General features: G+C 42.1%; 1 protein-coding gene across 3 annotated transcripts in view; it reads left to right on the forward strand.

The window, feature by feature from the left end:
• The first annotated feature begins 221 nt into the window (after positions 1–221).
• Positions 222–18,667, forward strand: part of mecom (MDS1 and EVI1 complex locus) — a 462,101-nt gene continuing 443,655 nt past the window's right edge. For all 3 annotated transcript variants that reach the window (XM_070882495.1, XM_070882492.1, XM_070882493.1), the window contains exon 1: positions 222–298. The gene's annotated coding sequence lies outside the window, so the exon portion shown is untranslated. The remainder of the gene's footprint in view (positions 299–18,667) is intronic.

Below are 18,667 nucleotides of genomic sequence, written 5' to 3' on the forward strand. Positions count from 1 at the left end.
AGAAGAGGAGCCCAATGCTGATGATGAGACCGGGCCTCTGTCCCTCAGTGCACATGATCTTTCCTCACCTGCCACATCTAATGATGACTTCACACCAAAGGAGGGCTCCCCCTACAAAGCTCCCATATATATTCCTGATGATATTCCCATTCCATCCGAATTTGAACTCCGTGAGTCAAGCATTCCAGGCGCCGGATTAGGAATATGGACTAAAAGAACGATTGAAGTAGGTGAAAAACTTGGCCCTTATGTTGGAGAAGAGCTATCAAGCTTGAAGGATCCTTCTCATGGCTGGGAAGTAAGCACATATCTTAATTTCTATGTTTCAAATGTCTGTTGTTTGTGGGGAGATGGTTGTGTTATTTGGAAAAGCTTCTGGTTTGGACTATGATCAACTCCTTTTCATGTGGATTTAAAAAAACCATCAAGAAGTGTTTAGCTTTTGAATGTGTTCATTCTCTTGGTGTACCAAATGGCTAGTCGTGTCCCATCGCAGACAAAGCAAAACTTGAAGTTGATGCTTTGATGGTAAGTAGAGTTGTCAGGCTTTTGATATAGTGGGGCAGATTTTCAACCCACCACCCAGGTGTAGGACTAACATTGTGAATGGGCTGCCCCTTCGATTCTAGTCGGGCGGTTTCCATAACAGGCAGCTGATCCGTAACGCCACTTTTATACCCAGGTGGCAAGTTGAAGATCTACCCCAATGAGCGCTGGTGTAATGGGTTCTTTTCTACCCTTGGTGAGAGCTTCCTGGTAGCAATAATTCTTGGAACTTGCCCACTCCAGAAACTCTGCTGTCACAAAATCCTGTTCACAGCAGTGGTAAGGTGGTGCCTTGGTAGCTACTGGATCTGCTGCAACACAATTTATTTCAACATATTTCTTTCTTGTTATATTTATCTTGTTTGTATTTAGTGTTTTTTTACCCAAAATACTACCTGCTGTAAGTGTTATCTGATCAGAAACCTAAATATTGGCAGATGATTGGTGCAGAATTATTGGTGAATGAATCATTTTATGACAGCAATTATACAGTAGTATAGCAACCATCTGAATTTGTGGTATTACGGCAGTGGGAGTGTTCACAGTTTGTGTACTGTGACTGGTTAATAATCGGTTATGTCATAATAATGCCGCCAGATATAACTGACAGCCTACACATGGAGCACAAGCACATGTGGAATGTAGCTGTATAGCAATGCAACATACACGAGCGGGGTGTGGGAGGGGATCTTCCCTGGTCATTATGTGTTACCAACATTGTCATTGTAGCACAAAAATTTAGCATAATTATTTCTAGCAAAACTAGAAACCCATTTTAAAAAGAACAAATTTGGAATCCTACAAGGTAGATTTTCAACTTGCCGCTAAGGCATAAAACTGTTCACCTATTATAAAAACTGTCTGACTTTCATTTCCGTGCGGGTTCTATAATGGGCGGTGAATCCACAACTCCAGCTTTACACCCAGATGATGACGTCCCACTATGTTTACGATGTCGCTAACACATCATAAACACAAGGGGTAAAATTCCCCAGGTTCCTAATATTTCTCCTATAATGCTGCAAATTAATTTCATTGTTATATTTTCCTGTCAATCTTGCAACACTATTACTCAGCAATGATGCCAAGAGCAATTTTAGCTTTTAGCAGTTATTATTTTGAAGACTGTAGTAAATATATAAAAAATAGATATTATAATGTGTAGATGGCAGTAATTTCATTGAAGACTTATAAACCACCTAAATATCCTTCTCAAGGCTATAAGGTATCAAGTAAATGACATCTCCCCAAACATCCACATATCTACCTGTACATATTTCAGAGTTTTGCCAGCAAAATAGCAACTGCACAGCAACTTCTATAAATACGATGAAGTATCAGAGGAGTGAACATTTCACGTGTGAAAGTGCCAGATTGGGCAATGATTATAGAGTCTGGCCATACATGTTAGAGAATGTGCTGCCAGAACTGTAATGTGTTCCGGCACACCACATTCCTGCCATTCCAAACGATCACAATTTCTACACTACATTTCAGTGAGGTTAGTGAATTTAATCTTGTAAAGGTATAAATGCTAGATAAAACTTTACAGCATTTCTGAAAATGCTCATGGAAAATAAACCCAGGAAGAAAAAAAAAAGGTTTCATTTTAAATATGTATTCCGACTGATTGCTGAGTACATACCAGATCAGCACAGTGCTGCTTCAATTAGTGGCAAGGTGTCAGCGATTCAGGAGTGCTTGAGGAGCCTTCACAACAGAAAAACTGTCACATCTCCAACAATAGTATAGCAGCTCCTGTGAGCTGACGTCGGAGGGACAGTGCAGACAAATGAATCTTCATAACTGAAAGAAGCAATGCAAGGGCAAAAAGTAATAGTGTCCTAAAATACATTGGCCCGGATTTTGCGGTTGTCAGCATAATTAAGGATTTCGCTGCTGGCATCCGAACGGAATGTACACTTAACTGATGCGAGCCCCAAACAAAAAGTTGCTGTCAGACGCTGCAGAGTTGACCACGGCATAGTGGCCCATGGATCCCAGGGGCGCACTGTGTGCGGAAGCGTACTTGGGATCACATGGGCTGATGCTCCAATCAGATTGTACGCCTTCCAGTGACTCAAATGGAGTGGCTATGGAGAAAGGCCAGGGAGCAAGTCACTTGTCTATCCTCTTGGCTGTAGGTGGTTCGTGGCCAGCTGGTTCCAGTTTGGAAAAAGGGAGAAAGTAAAATTGTAACGGAGCCCTCAACAATAAAACAATACTATTATATAATGCAATAATAATCATTGCTGAACTGATTTCTTTTTCTAAATCCTGTTTGAGTGTCAAAGTCTACGGACAGCTAATCACCATTAAAGGCATGGATTTTCATCAAAATGAAGATTTTTTTATTAATGGGTATCGCCTTCCACTGTGAAACTGGTTGCTGCGCTTGTTTGCACCGGCGTAAAATTTTCAGGCGTAATTGCTGGACAGTTGGTGGGCAATTAGCCCAACTCTGCGACAGCAATTAGGATTTTCATGTCAGTGCGGATCATCTCTCGAGTCGGAACTTGACCGATCGCAATTCCGGAATTGCGCAAGCCCAAATCCCAAACTTGGGCGTGATTTTGCCTACCGAGGCAGGCTCAGTGTGGCCAAGGTAGATGACGGGTTGTGACCCCGCTCCCGGCTCCATCCCACTATGGGAAAATAATTTTCCGCTGATGGGGCTTGTTAAGCCCGCCCTGCAATGTTCCCGACCAATTAAAAGGAAGCGGGTCTGATAGCATCATTTGATGATGCACCATCGGTCAGTTTCCTTAAAGGGACCATGTCCACCTTCATTTTAACAGTTGTAAATCTGCTTATGGAGGGAGTCACAGCATGCAGGGAGGTTTTCTTCCCTTCCAATAGGCAGAGGAGACCTCCCCAGGACACCAACGCAGCCTGGTTGCACATTGCATAGGACACTAGCATGGATGTCGTCAAGAGAACCTGGCTGCAGTGGCGCAAACCTTTCAATGATCACGAAACGTTACTGCAAAGCCGCGCTCAACCTCATCCTGCTGTGCCACTCATCACATCCCCATCACTCTGCCTTCCCTACCCTAATCTTGCACATCGTTACTCACACCAACTTACCTTGTACCTCCACTCACCCCTCCCTCTCTATCTACTTTATCCCCATCTCACTAGCCACATCTCACACTCACTCTCAACCTTGTCCAATTATACCAACTAACAACACACAAGGGTAGGGACTTGGGTCTTTTAGCCAATGTTCATGTAAAGTTTCTGTTCATGTGTTGTCAAATATTGAAATCATTATTTTCAACACGATGCCTTCTTGGGCAGATTTGTGTGCACCTTTAGAAGTGACTTAGTGAGTTGTAGTGAATGGTGACACATAAGGGTACACCCCACAATAGTGATGAGTGTGAAAGGAATGGCCTGGAGTGGGATGGTGCCAACCTGGTGCATCATGTGGCAGCCAGGGTGTACAACATCAAGTGAAGTAAATCTATCCATGGTGAGGCCATCTCTGGTGTCCCAGGCAGCAATTTGGTCAGGTGCTGATACCCTGTGTCCTGTGCAGCATCAGGTGATTGCGGAGAAGGTTGGTGTTGTTGTTGGTGATGCTGGTGTGCCTGGGGATGCTAGTTTTGGGGCTGATCATGCTGGGATTTTGAGGACCAAGGTAATATTTTTTCAAGGACACCGATGCTACTGGAATAGATGACAGCTGAAGTTGAGATGACAGAAACGATCTGTCAATGGTGAGAAAGGTTGCTCCAAGGAGATGACAGTGGAAAGAGAGTTTGCTCCAAACACTTCCAACCTGCATACAGCTGAAAAGTGTATTCCAAACCGTGAAGGCTCCAACTTCTAATATTGCAAAGTGAACAGCTGTGAAATGGTAGCTTTTAATATCACTTTTACAGCTGTTATCTATTCAGAGCAATGGAGAGTCATTGAAAACCTGACCTACTTACCTGACGTGATCCCCAAGCACCGTGAACCTCGTGAAAAAGCTGTAAAAATTGTAAGTACATGGTAAAATGCTATTTAGTACCTTTTAACATGCTCTTAACTATGTCAATTGGCTCCTCCACCACTTGGGTGTGGGTGTGTAAAGCACAGTCAGACCCGGCACTTGGAAAACTGACATGGAGGCAGGTTGACAGCGGGCTCCTGACCCGCTGTCAATCATTTATATTTTGACAGCGGACCCGCCTCTAAACCCGCCTTCTGAGTGCCAGCAAAATTCCGGCCTTGGTGTTCATTTCAAACTCTGAGAGTATGCCGCTATACCAATGGCAAAACGCGGGCCATTTGCCTTGTTCCACATTAGTGTCACTTACCTTCAAGGGAGAAGAGCCATGTGTTATTTTGTAACAATGATCTTGCACGCGAGTGACATAGTACAGCTCACCATGATGTGCACCATCGCATCATGCATTTGAAACCAAATAATAAAAAGGTTTGGCACGCACATTGTGATGAAAACATTCAGGGTCATTGTGACTATTTCAAAGAGCAAAACAGCCAAGAAATGATGTGCGTCATTTTACATTGCAAGGATGTAATAATGTGAAAGCAAAATAGTACCATTTTCACAATGTGATGTTCTCTAATTACATGATGATGTGATGCAGATCATTGCATGGTGTATTGGCAAAAAAGGTACATCAATAACCTTCGCTGTTACTGATACCTCTTTAAATAATTACGATTAGGATGGAACTGCTGCAGAAATCACAGTGGGATTATGAATCATTTAATTTCTCTGGGAATTTAAATCTGTACTTTGAAAGGGTAAAAATAATCGCAATTGAAAGTTCCACACGAAACCAACACTCGGGTCCAATCTGAAATCAAATGATAATTTGTAAAAAAATAATACCAATTGGCAGCATTTGGGTTTTTATAATCTATTATTATGTAAACAATTATTTTTTTATCTATTTCATTCAGCGAAACTCACCATTTCTCCTCAGAAAAGGCAATGAAAATGTACAAAATTGATTATATAGGCCTGGGGGAGGAGAGTTTCTTTAGTCACAAAGTGCACAACCTTGTTCTGTTAGTTACATGACTTCAGTATATCCGAATATCAATTGTCCGAATCCATGTCTGACTGCACTGACCCAACCAGAAGGCAGGTTGCAATGTTTAAGTTGCTTTGTTACTACATCTAGTTGCACAATCGAAGTTATCTCATTACTTGATTGGACCAGAAATCAAAACTCTGAAAAGAAAGTTGCTTGAGACGAGCAGCAGGAATGGCAAAGAGTAAATTAAATGTGCGAAAGAGAGACTGAAGTTTGAAAATGGGAAATATGACCGGACAGGGAATCCGTTGAATGTGATTAGAGTGCACTCGCCCTATTCTCGACTCCAGTCATAAATTGAAGCTTTTATCTCATTTTTAAGGCCGGCACGAAGCATTATCTAATCAGATATTGGTTAGCTGAAGTACAAATCGAACAAGGGGGGTCACAGGACAAGAGCAAAGGTCAAACCTTTTTGCAGTTTGTCACCAGGGGTTTACTGTGAACGTGCTGAGGTCCCAGTCCAGATGTGCAGTTTGGCCCAGTGGAGCAGTGATTGTGAAGAAAAGGAATCGACCACAGCTTAATCAGCGAGAGGGGAAAAACGCCTTCCAATAAACTTAGTGGCTTGTTTATCTACTAAGCTCATTTTAAAAGAAACTCAGATTTCAGTCACTGCTGACAAGACACATTGCACAATCTTGTGACAGGTCGCAGTTCTCCATAATGTCTTTAGTATCCATGAGCAATTCCAATCTTAGCTCAACTCTTACCCTCTGCATTGATCGATCCCATCTTTTGCCCTGTTGCCAATTCTATGCATTCTAACCCCTTCAATATTGAGGCAATAGGTGCACACGTGCTTGGTGCCAGCACACAGCCCCACATAGTTGTTGAAAATGGGTTCGTACTCATCCTTGTCCATATGATAAGTTCACAATCTCCGAGATGTCTGGGGAAATGTGGCAAATGGTGACAGAGGGGGATTGGCAAAAGGCTTCAATTTATCGTCTTAAGTGATTTATTTTAAGCAACATCAAAAGGGAGACGACACTTAAGCAGTTTATAAAAACAAATAAAACACAAATATTTATGAAATATTGTTATCTCTTGGGATGCATTTATATTTCAGATATCAGTCCCACACCTACTGGCACAGGCTCCATCTAGGCAGCACCTTGTTTATAATGCCTGGTTCAAGCCTTGCTCTAGTTAGAATTTCCCAGGTCAGGGGAGAGCTCTGCGGAAAGGTACTTAAACACATGCGCAGAGCTTTGCTCCTGGACATGAAGTTTTAAACATTTTGAGAGCATCTTAACGTGCAACAAATTTAAGTAAATTCTGGATAAGGGCTCCATAACTACATTTGACACACCACTGAAGTTCTAACCATATAATGTCAAACACGAAGGGGTGTGAGATTGTCTTTTCTGTGGGGCAGGTCCATATGATAAGGTGTCTGCAGGAATGTTGTCTAGTGAAGCTGTCCAGGAACTACCTTGTGTATTACTGCTTCTAGAATTTCACTACAATGCAGCAAATTCACTTCGAAAGATCATCTCTTACGATCCATCACTAATCGCAAAGCTGATAGACAATGTAAAATTGGTAAGCTTTCAAAAACGCCAGGCTTAAGCAAAGACAGGCAGCATGGATGCGATAAAGACAAGTTGCAATTCACCAATTTAATATATCTATTTTTAAAATGACAGGTTAGATAGATAAAGAGAATGAAGTAGATATAGTTGATATAGATTTTCAGAAAGCCTTTGATAAGGTCTGTCCCAAGAGGCTTGTTAGAAAAATGCAGACATACAGTGTAAGAGGAAATGTAGCAGCATGGATAGACAGTTGTTTGACGGACAAAACAAAGTGTTAGGGTAAATGGGTGTTGCTCAGATTCGAGAAGGTGAGGAAGTGGTGTACCCCAGGGGACAGTGTTGGATCCAGTTTAGCCATCCATATATATGCACGATTTTCACATGGTTATAGGGAACCCAAACTTGAAATTTCCTGAAAACATAAAGCTAGGAGGTTCGGCAAAGAGTGAGGACTGGAAAAGATTTCAGGAAGATGTGAACAGGCTGGCAGAATGGGCAAACAGGTGGAAGATACAATTTAGCATAGATAAGTGTTAGGCAATACATTTTGGGAGGTATTGTTACTGTTGTACTATAGGGAGGCTCAGCAACCAACATGCAAACTGCATGGTCCCACAAATCGGGAGCAAGAGTGAGGCAATATGTACTGTGCCACGATTTTCTGGGCACTACCTTCGTGTTCCTGCCAGACCCTCAAAATCGCCATCTATCGTTATTCTGAGGAGAAACTTGAGATATGGGAACTATTTCCAATGGGGCAAAAAAGGATGAGGAGATTTAATAGAAGCTTTTCAAATTATGATCCAGAAAGTCTATTTCTCCCGGTTGGGGAATCAGTAACAAGGGTTCATCTTTAAAAATTGGCACTAAGAGTTTGAGGAGAAAGGTTAAGAGATTTATTTTACACAGAGATTTGTTGGAGCATGGAATATGGGTGTGGTTGGGGCAGAAACCATTGCATCTTTTACAGTAAAAGTGGATAAATATTTGAAGCCTTCTAAGCTGGAAATTTCTATGGTTCCACGTTGTCAAAAATTATTGAAATCATTTTTATATCACAATATTAATTGGGGTGTAGGTACTGCCTGTGGGAGTTGGAGGGTTCATTTCTAACTACTGACCTGCTGGTTACAGAAGTGCCAAAGTGGGTGTCATAATGTCTGAAGTATAGGAACATTACTGACCTTTTGAGGTTAATCCTATGTCATGGATTTATTGATGGTCTGAACATTGCTGTCTGTATTTGTTTTATTAAAACACAGCATACATCAGTATGATTCTCTGCAGGCAATCTGTGCAGTATCCAAAATGTGATTACAGCTGGACTACAACAATAATTATGAGGTAGAAGATTCGTGTTGGGCGGAGGTGCAAAACAGGCGGTATTGTATTGGCCGCATGTTATACATGGCACCCAGTATTCATTTCCACCAAAGTCGATGGAAATGAATATCGGGCAGGCGTGTAACAGGTGACCGAAGTGACAGCACTCGTTCTGCTCTGCCGCCCAAGGTGAACCTCTACCCCGATGTGTTTGTATTTCCGAAAGACATCAAAGCAAGGTCAGGCATAACATTTAGCACTTTTCTGAGGTGCATTTTGACAGAAAAACTATTGTGAAGTGAATATTTTGCAGAAAAAGTGAGGGAGAGAGAGAGAGAGAGAGAAAGAGAGAGAAACACAAAGACAGACACAGAAAGAGAGACACAAAGGCAGAGCACCTGAAAATCAGGCAGTCATCAAAATGGCGGGACATCACAGCCATCTTCTTGACACCCAAGATCCACTTTATGCCATATGTAAATGATCAAACACCTACCTAAAACAGGCATCCGGCTGTTTAAATATGCAAATCGTGATCCTACAGCCAGTAGTAGGACCCCGATTTGCAAAATTCAAGTACAAGACTTCTTTACCCAGAGAGTAGTGAGAATGTGGAACTCACTACCACCGAGAATAGTTGAGGCGAATAGTATAGATGCATTTAAAGGAGAAGCTAGATAAGCATATGAGGGAGAAGTGACTAGAAGGTTATGTTGACAGTTAGATGAGGAAGGATGGGAGGAGGCTTGAATGGAGCATAAACATCGGTATGGACTGGTTGGGCCGAATAACCTGTTTCAGTGTTGTATAGTTTATATAAGTTTATTTAAAGTGGTGGAGTGCACACTGTGGATAACAGAGAGAGAGACAGAAAGGGTGAAGTTTGCAGCTAGTTGAATCTGAAAGTGCTCAACTCACCCACATGGTTTCAAATTAGGATTAAATTGCCATTAAACGGAATACATACCAAGTGTATAAGCTGCTCAACATTAACCAACTGGAAAGTTCCTTCAATCTGAGACAGGTTGACGGAGGTAACATCAGCACTTTAAAATAAACTGCTGATTAACATTAAAGTTTCATAGTACAACACTCCTGTCATTGTGAAGCAGCATATCGTCTGATTTTATCATGTGAGTACAACATAGGAAATCCATTGGGGTTTTAATAAAATCCTTATTTGCCAAAGAGAATTTCTACCTTGATATAACTGGACTGGTCTTTAAATACAAAAGTATCAATATGCGCATGCCAGCGTTTTTACTCCGCGCTTGCTTTAGCAAATATCTCAAAGTGTTTAGTGGCGAGCTGTCATCCTATTACTTTGCTTATAACTCACTATCCCAGGAATGAAAATGACTTTTTAAAATTTTTTATAGATGCTTTAATTTATGGTAACTTTACTTCAATGCACTTAGAGCAGTTATGAGACACTAGTCCCAAGGGAGGAAGAGGAGAGATAAATATATTTTGGTCTAAAGGAGGAGGAAGAAAGATAAGAACTCCAAAAGTCCTCGATATGTTTAATTGCTGCTCTGACAGGGAGCCATAATTCTTTCCATTAAGTAAATATGTCGTAAAAAATTTATTATGAAATGCCACATTATGCAAAGTTGATATTCAAAGAGGGCTCTTCCAGGCACTAAACACAGTAGATGCCATTAACACAAACTGTCAATATGCCACCAACACTGGGGCCTGTAAAATTAAATTGATTTGATAAATGTAAGCAAGATAGATCTGTTTGCTTTCATCATCAATTTCAGATGGGAGAACAGGTGATGTCACCAACCTGGGAGTGATAAAGATGATGGGCCATCTGGAGAACTGGGTGATCGATGATCACTGTGTTGGGGGTACATTGTGATACTGTGCTGGTGGGCCACAAGGGAAAGCGCGTTAACAACTTTTCAATAATGTCTTGATAAATTTCTCTACTTTAATAATACAGAAATGGTGAGTTATTACTCTGATTGCCAATATAAATAATCTGAGTTTCAGCTGTTGAAGCATTTATTCTGGCAGGATTTATTTTAATAATACACAATAATAAGAGATCATTCAGAATTGTCAACATATTTCAGAAGGTACAATATGTACTTTCTAAGCAAGCCTGCCTCCCCCAACTAAAGAGGGAAAACAAAATACATTGAATTGCATTTGTATAATTGCAGCACTGCCCGGTCACATCTCACAACATGGACTGCAGCCATGGCAGAATGTCAGAAATGGTTGGTGACTGAGTTTGAAATTGTAGTTAATGCAGCCAAAAGTCAGAAGGGGTTGATTGGATCATTTGTTGATATACTGCACATTTCATTATGCATTTGCGTAACATGTCACCTTTTTGAATAGCATTGCAATTTTTGAATAATGCCTAAATCTCTTCCCCTCTCCACCCTACTGCCAACTAACCTTTACTCCTGTGAGACACGTTTTGTGGGACTACTGATGTTCAGCCACTGTTCTTATCATCATCCTCGTCATCATCATCATCATCAACAGAAACAACAATGACAACAACTTATATGGCACCATTTATATAGAAAAAATGCCCCAAGGCAATTCACAGAGATGTAAAAGAAAAAAAATGAATGCCGAGCTAAAGAAGGAGAAATTAAGAGGGGTGACCACAGGCTCGATCGAATAGCAGTCTTCTAAAGATGGTCTTACAGGATAGGGAGAGGTCGAGTAGTGGAGGGACTTAGAGAGAGAATTCCAGAATATGGGACTCTGGCGGTTAAAGGCACATCCACTAATAGTGGCACAAAGGGAAGGGGAGATGGACAAAAGGCCAAAGTCGGAAGAACGGAAAGTTGGGGGGGGGGGGAGGGGCAGCGGAGGGGTGGTGAGAGGCGAGTGATGGTTGCTGTTGTAGAGCTGGAAGAAGTTACAGAAATAGGGTTAAACATGGAGGATGAGAATTTTAAATTTGGGGCACAGGTGGACCAGCAGCCAACATAGGTCATTGAGAACAGGAGTGGATGGGTACGTAGGATTTCAATGGAAATAAAATTGGAAGAAATGTAAAAGGGGCTGCCGACTCGTTTTACAGTGTCGCAAAAAAAGTCAAGATCTACCTCAATGTCACCAGGCATCCTGTAAAGTAGTTTGGTAATACCCTGTACTCACTTTTTTTTACCCTGTAACCTTTGATATACAGTAGCAAAATTAGGACATGTATTATGACTGCAGATTTTATTGGCCCGGAAAACTTGCATACTTTTAAGAAGATTTGCAGGGAGAATAAACAATTTGCAGCAAAAAGAAAACAATACAAGCAGTTGGGTTGTAGATACCTTTTGCATAAAGATTTTATCCCTTCACAAATGTGTATTTAATGAGAAAAATATCAATATAGCTGTTGCACCCATTTGCTTAGAACAAAGAAATAACTTACATTTATATAGCACCTTTCACATCCTCAAGATGTCCCAGGGCACTTCACAATCAATTCATTATTTTTGAAGTGTAGTCACTGCTGTTTTGCAAATGAAGTAGACAATTTGCACACTGCAAGGTTCCACAAATGGCAATGGGATAAATGACCAGATAATCTGTTTTGATAGTGTTGTTGAGAGTCAAATTTTGGTCAGGACATGGAAGAACTCACTTGCACTTCTAAAAATGTCATGGGATCATTTATGTGTACCTGAAAAGGCAGATGAGGCCTCAGTTTAATATCTCATCCCAAAGATAGTACCTCTGACAATGCAACATTCCCTAAGTAGTGCACTGTTGTGGCAGTCTAGATTATGTGCTCAAGTCCTGCCATGGAGCTTGAACCCTCATCCTTTTGTCCCGGTGGTGAGAGGACTACCATTGAGCCGAGTTGATACATTACACTGAGCCAAGCTGACAGTTCATGTTGTTTTCAAAATCTTTGTGGACCGACCACATCCTGCCTCCTTTCGTTTTGATGACGATGTTTCAAATGATAGCAGTCGATGTGTTGGAACACGTCTCTTTCCCCAGCCCCCCAAACACAGTACAGATTTAAGGACTTTTATCTACTTGTGTGAAGCAACTGCGCCCTGAGGACAAGTGTAAAAATAAGAGTAAACGCGATGATCCCATGCTCTCAACAGCAAGCCGCAGTCAAGGGGAGCATGGGTCAGAAAATCATGGCTACAGTGTTGTAACCCTATCTCTGACCTATGCTCCTTTTCAGTATGCCTCTCTGCTGCGATCGTGGGATCAGTAAATTCACCCTAAAGCCTATAGTTTGCTTGGACCCGGTCTAACAGCAGTTCACAACTAGTGCAGAGTAAGCCATAACTCTGTTTCACTGTTCTAGAAACATAGAAACATAGAAAATAGGTGCAGGAGTAGGCCATTCAGCCCTTCTAGCCTGCACCGCCATTCAATGAGTTCATGGCTGAACATGAAACTTCAGTACCCCCTTCCTGCTTTCTCGCCATAACCCTTGATCCCCCGAGTAGTAAGGACTTCATCTAACTCCCTTTTGAATATATTTAGTGAATTGGCCTCAACTACTTTCTGTGGTAGAGAATTCCACAGGTTCACCACTCTCTGGGTGAAGAAGTTTCTCCTCATCTCGGTCCTAAATGGCTTACCCCTTATCCTCAGACTGTGACCCCTGGTTCTGGACTTCCCCAACATTGGGAACATTCTTTCTGCATCTAACCTGTCTAAACCCATCAGAATTTTAAACGTTTCTATGAGATCCCCTCTCATTCTTCTGAACTCCAGTGAATACAAGCCCAGTTGATCCAATCTTTCTTGATAGGTCAGTCCCGCCATCCCGGGAATCAGTCTGGTGAACCTTCGCTGCACTCCCTCAATAGCAAGAATGTCCTTCCTCAAGTTAGGAGACCAAAACTGTACACAATACTCCAGGTGTGGCCTCACCAAGGCCCTGTACAACTGTAGCAACACCTCCCTGCCCCTGTATTCAAATCCCCTCGCTATGAAGGCCAACATGCCATTTGCTTTCTTAACCGCCTGCTGTACCTGCATGCCAACCTTCAATGACTGATGTACCATGACACCCAGGTCTCGTTGCACCTTCCCTTTTCCTAATCTGTCACCATTCAGATAATAGTCTGTCTCTCTGTTTTTACCACCAAAGTGGATAACCTCACATTTATCCACATTATACTTCATCTGCCATGCATTTGCCCACTCACCTAACCTATCCAAGTCACTCTGCAGCCTAATAGCATCCTCCTCGCAGCTCACACTGCCACCCAACTTAGTATCATCTGCAAATTTGGAGATACTGCATTTAATCCCCTCGTCTAAATCATTAATGTACAATGTAAACAGCTGGGGCCCCAGCACAGAACCTTGCGGCACTCCACTAGTCACTGCCTGCCATTCTGAAAAGTACCCGTTTACTCCTACTCTTTGCTTCCTGTCTGACAACCAGTTCTCAATCCACATCAGCACACTACCCCCAATCCCATGTGCTTTAACTTTGCACATTAATCTCTTGTGTGGGACCTTGTCGAAAGCCTTCTGAAAGTCCAAATATACCACATCAACTGGTTCTCCTTTGTCCACTTTACTGGAAACATCCTCAAAAAATTCCAGAAGATTTGTCAAGCATGATTTCCCTTTCACAAATCCATGCTGACTTGGACCTATCATGTCACCATTTTCCAGATGCACTGCTATGACATCCTTAATAATTGATTCCATCATTTTACCCACTACTGAGGTCAGGCTGACCGGTCTATAATTCCCTGTTTTCTCTCTCCCTCCTTTTTTAAAAAGTGGGGTTACATTGGCTACCCTCCACTCCATAGGAACTGATCCAGAGTCAATGGAATGTTGGAAAATGACTGTCAATGCATCCGCTATTTCCAAGGCCACCTCCTTAAGTACTCTAGGATGCAATCCATCAGGCCCTGGGGATTTATCGGCCTTCAATCCCATCAATTTCCCCAAAACAATTTCCCGACTAATAAAGATTTCCCTCAGTTCCCCCTCCTTACTAGACCCTCTGACCCCTTTTATATCCGGAAGGTTGTTTGTATCCTCCTTAGTGAATACCGAACCAAAGTACTTGTTCAATTGGTCCGCCATTTCTTTGTTCCCCGTTATGACTTCCCCTGATTCTGACTGCAGTGGACCTACGTTTGTCTTCACCAACCTTTTTCTCTTTACATACCTATAGAAACTTTTGCAATCCGCCTTAATGTTCCCTGCAAGCTTCTTCTCGTACTCCATTTTCCCTGTCCTAATCAAACCCTTTGTCCTCCTCTGCTGAGTTCTAAATTTCTCCCAGTCCCCAGGTTCGCTGCTATTTCTGGCCAATTTGTATGCCACTTCCTTGGCTTTAATACTATCCCTGATTTCCCTAGATAGCCACGGTTGAGCCACCTTCCCCTTTTTATTTTTACGCCAGACAGGAATGTACAATTGTTGTACTTCATCCATGCGGTCTCTAAATGTCTGCCATTGCCCATCCACAGTCAACCCCCTAAGTATCATTCGCCAATCTATCCTAGCCAATTCACGCCTCATACCTTCAAAGTTACCCTTCTTTAAGTTCTGGACCATGGTCTCTGAAATTACTGTTTCATTCTCCATCCTAATGCAGAATTCCACCATATTATGGTCACTCTTCCCCAAGGGGCCTCGCACAATGAGATTGCTAATTAATCCTCTCTCATTACACAACACCCAGTCTAAGATGGCCTCCCCCCTAGTTGGTTCCTCAACATATTGGTCTAGAAAACCATCCCTTATGCACTCCAGGAAATCCTCCTCCACCGTATTGCTTCCAGTTTGGCTAGCCCAATCTATGTGCATATTAAAGTCACCCATTATAACTGCTACACCTTTATTGCATGCACCCCTAATTTCCTGTTTGATGCCCTCCCCAACATCCCTATTACTGTTTGGAGGTCTGTACACAACTCCTACTAACGTTTTTTGCCCTTTGGTGTTCTGCAGCTCTACCCATATAGATTCCACATCATCCAAGCTAATGTCTTTCCTAACTATTGCATTAATCTCCTCTTTAACCAGCAATGCTACCCCACCTCCTTTTCCTTTTATTCTATCCTTCCTGAATGTTGAATACCCCTGAATGTTGAGTTCCCAGCCCTGATCATCCTGGAGCCACGTCTCCGTAATCCCAATCACATCATATTTGTTAACATCTATTTGCACAATTAATTCATCCACCTTATTGCGGATACTCCTTGCATTCAGACACAAAGCCTTCAGGCTTGTTTTATTAACACCCTTTGTCCTTTTAGAATTTTGCTGTACAGTGGCCCTTTTTGTTTTTTGCCTTGGGTTTCTCTGCCCTCCACCTTTCCTCATCTCCTTTCTGTCTTTTGCTTTTGTCTCCTTTTTGTTTCCCTCTGTCTCCCTGCATTGGTTCCCATCCCCCTGCCATATTAGTTTAAATCCTCCCCAACAGCACTAGCAAACACTCCCCCTAGGACATTGGTTCCAGTCCTGCCCAGGTGCAGACCGTCCGGTTTGTACTGGTCCCACCTCCCCCAGAACCGGTCCCAATGCCCCAGGAATTTGAATCCCTCCCTGCTGCACCACTGCTCAAGCCACGTATTCATCTGCGCTATCCTGCGATTCCTACTCTGACTATCACGTGGCACTGGTAGCAATCCCGAGATTACTACTTTTGAGGTCCTACTTTTTAATTTAGCTCCTAGCTCCTTAAATTCGTTTCGTAGGACCTCATCCCTTTTTTTGCCTATGTCGTTGGTACCAATGTGCACCACGACAACTGGCTGTTCTCCCTCCCATTTCAGAATGTCCTGCACCCGCTCCGAGACATCCTTGACCCTTGCACCAGGGAGGCAACATACCATCCTGGAGTCTCGGTTGCGGCCGCAGAAACGCCTATCTATTCCCCTCACAATTGAATCCCCTGTCACTATTGCTCTCCCACTCTTTTTCTTGCCCTCCTGTGCAGCAGAGCCAGCCACGGTGCCATGAACTTGGCTGCTGCTGCCCTCCCCTGATGAGTCATTCCCCTCAACAGTACCCAAAGCGGTGTATCTGTTTTGCAGGGGGATGACCACAGGGGACCCCTGCACTACCTTCCTTGCTCTACTCTTCCTGCTGGTCTTCCATTCCCTATCTCTCTTTCTAAGGCTGCTAATTTTTATTTATTTTATTTTGTTTAACATTTTTTTCCAGCTAAATTCATAGACCTCATGGTAGCAGTAATGGCGTGAATGTGGTTCATGGACATCATTGTAATTTCATGTGTATATATAAATTGCTTTCTTGAATACCGAGTCTAACAGCAACCCCATTGCCCATACAAATCAGTATGAGGGCTCTCGAAGTAACGGCATGAGTATCACCCAGTGCAGTGAGTCAACTAAAATACAACAGTTGATCCCATCTGATCTAATACTGAGCCTGTTGCCTCAATAAAATGATCACTTGCAAAAAATGCTTTAGATGCTATTCGATAATAATAATTGTGACAGGCCATCATCCTTATGAAAATTAGATTTTAAAAAGCTGATGGATATCAGATACGCAAGAATGTTATTTATAGAGTGGAATCTATTTTGGTGCCAGCAGTGAATTTTGAAAATCGATTCCTGAGAGCTATGCTTAAAAGTAAAAAAAAAGGAAATATAAGTTTTAACAAAGTGATTCCTTCTCCAGTGGCTTGCCTCTTGCCTTGTTTTCCGACTCAAGGCCCCAGTTTCCTTTTGTGACAGCACTGTTTGTAGCTATTGTCAAACTGCGGGCTGAAACCAGAATATTACCATATATGTACCACATACAGTGAAATTATGAACAAAGTTATTTGGTGACAGGAAAAGGCAATGGAAACCATCGAGGCACAAGGCAGGATGCAGGGGTCTTGTCCAGCGATCTCTTTGATGGCTCTTTGCCAATGCGCTTGGTGCCAAATTCAGCAAAATCTCTGCCTGGCATGGTTCTGATTGCAGAAAGTAAGACAATGGTTCAGGATAAATTGACAAGAATTTGATTAAAAAGAAACATTAACTCCGGCAGCCTCACCAAGAAATCTGAAAAAATAAACAAACAACCATGTGTTAATAGATAGCCAAAAAACCAATGAACATTGTCACTAATTTGTGTAAATGAGGCCATTGCTCCATTGTGGAAGTACTCTGTAACCTGAAAGCACTACCAGCCCACCAACAAATCCCAAGAGAAAGAAAAAAAACTTGATAAGGTGATGGTCAAATTTGTCAATCACCAGTCAGAAATTGCTGCAAAATAATTATTATTTCTTTGTGTCCTGGGAAAATGACGGGATTAGAGCTACCTTTATCTCTGCTGAAGGGAGGGGGCACAAATGCTCACGAACCAAAGGAAAAGCTTGTCAAACATAAATGCCCTCCTGCCTAAACTCTGCTGCCTTTCAATTCAGATTTTTGTCTTTCAGCAAACAGCTGTGTCAGCCTTTTCAATTAAATGTCTCTCCACCGCCTCTATTCCGAGTGAAAAGGGAGCCAGCAGTCTATTAACCAGCGGAAAAAAAAACTTCAGGAAGCCCAAGACCAGTTTGAAGAGTCAAAGGTCAAAGCTGCAGCCATGGCACAGTGAAGAAGACAAAGGTGTGCCTTGATTAAGCGAGCAATAAGAAGGAAGAATGTACACTGCAGGAAAGGGATGTCATAACTAAAAGTAAAAGCCCTCACGGTGCTGGCACTTTTTGTGGTCGGTGAGTAGTTTGGAGAAGCTACAACACTGCATTAAACCATGAGCTCTAGAGTGACAGCCAAAGGTGAATGCCGGAGTTCATTTCAATTGGCCATTTTTTCTTAGCCTCGGAAAGTTCTGACTGAATGGGTTTGCGCTGTCGAGAATTAGCACAGACTCACTGTTCCTCAAGAATTGGACAAGATCATTCAGCGTAAGCAACGTTGTACATCATAAAGGTGTATTTTTGATCCAACTATCCAATAGGATGTCCTGTTCAGAATGCTAAAAGAAAATCCTATAGGCTCTTCGAATTCTGAGACAAATGCAGCTGGATCTTAAGTAGGTACTGCAGACCTTATCAGTGAGTTACAATGCCTCCTGGGTACTGATAGATTCACTAAAGCAATTTTAAAATGAAACTGGATTGCTTGGGGAGTGTAGTTGTGTAATTGATTCAGGAATAAGTATGTTCGAGCATAGTTTAAACACAGACTTGCATCAAACGTTTTTGAAAGTAATTTAAACTTGTTTTATTATTATTTTACAAGGAAATTACATTTC

Source organism: Pristiophorus japonicus, chromosome 6, assembly GCF_044704955.1.
Source record: "Pristiophorus japonicus isolate sPriJap1 chromosome 6, sPriJap1.hap1, whole genome shotgun sequence".
In the NCBI taxonomy this organism is placed as follows: Eukaryota; Metazoa; Chordata; class Chondrichthyes; family Pristiophoridae; genus Pristiophorus; species Pristiophorus japonicus.